Consider the following 1,569-nt stretch of genomic DNA (forward strand, 5'->3'; position numbering starts at 1 on the left):
ATCACTGAAATGTCAACTCGAACTGGAGGACTTAATATAGTGTGATACAATAACAAAACAGGTTCATTTGTATTTTCATACACCTGTAATATGATAAAAGTTCTACATATACCTCTATATCCCTTTTTTTCTTTGAAACCATTTTTTGATTGGAAACCAGTTGAGGTGTTGATGACATGAAATAAAAATATTAAATAGCAATGGCAAGATGTAATAGTGGTATTTCTTGTTACATTTCTATTGCCATTGGTTTGTGAAGGTTAAAATATTAATTTAACAGCTCAGTGTTGAGTTTACAATTGCAATTTCAAATCTTTTTTCAATTTAATTAATTTCTGGACTCTGTTGGACTCGACTCAGACTTGGCCATTAAGGACTCGAACTTGAATCCAACTCGGCCCCTTTTGGACTCGGATTCGGACTCGATTGGTTAAGGACTTGGTCTCGACTTGAACTCGACAAAGGTGGACTCGGACCCAACACTAGTTCCCCGTAGTCACATCTTTTATAATGGATGAAATGACTTTGTTCAGTGTATTGAAATAATGTTAGAGCTTGCTTACATCAGTTTCTATGTCAGGTAGCGTTGCATGTTCTAGGGTTCATTGAATTCTGAGCAGCAAAGTGAGTGGTTAAGTGTGCGTCTGTGCTGGTTTGAAGTTCTTTGCAGAGCAGGAAAACTGTAGAACTGTAGTATGTGGCTAGCTTTTTTGACCGTGTTGAGTACAAGATTTACAGTTGCCTTTTATATTTATTGCTTTAACTTATGATAAATTGAGCTGTTTTCTTTAATTAGCAGATGCTTGTCTGTGCCATATGCACTGATTAGCATTCACTGATGTCACTGTTTTATTGAAAAATTGCCCCACTCGTTTTATTAAAATAATCATAATAGTCCAGTAGACCATATGGCACACCCTTGATCTCAATGAAACACTGAATAGCAAAGGGGATGTTGTTTTTTAAATTGAGTTTGATATGTCTTAATGTATCTTCAGAAACCTGCACTTTTGAATGATTCTGCTATTTCTACAGGGTGGCAAAACATTCTGCTTCATTTGGTTAATGTGTGGTCCATTTTATGTACAAAACAATCAGAACAAGAATACAAAAAAAGCCATAGTTAGTATAGTTTGGTGAATGATGGTAGAATTTTGCAGTTTTGCCATTTGATCTGAGGCATCAAACTGAATTTAAACTCCATGTCATTGCCATAAATGTCCATCAGAGGTCACCGTGGCTCCATCCAAGATAAAAGCTAACCACACCTTCTTCAGTGGAATGCAGCATACACAGAAATCTATTAGCAGAATGAGCTGTGATAGTCAGGGTAGTACTGTGCCAAAAAAGTGTCTGAACATAAGATTAAAATCATTACATCCTAGTAAAGAATGAAACAGGAAGCACACTGAGAATTATGTTCTTTTACTTTTTTCTTCGTCACATTTGACGCTTTTGTTGTTGTTGCGGGAGAAACTCTGGCTGATGTAGATGGATGAATCCATCCTATCATGACTGGCAGACCATTTTGTGTGACTTCATGGCTGTGTGTCAGACATGACTATGAGT

Source organism: Ictalurus punctatus, chromosome 24, assembly GCF_001660625.3.
Source record: "Ictalurus punctatus breed USDA103 chromosome 24, Coco_2.0, whole genome shotgun sequence".
Taxonomy (NCBI): domain Eukaryota; kingdom Metazoa; phylum Chordata; class Actinopteri; order Siluriformes; family Ictaluridae; genus Ictalurus; species Ictalurus punctatus.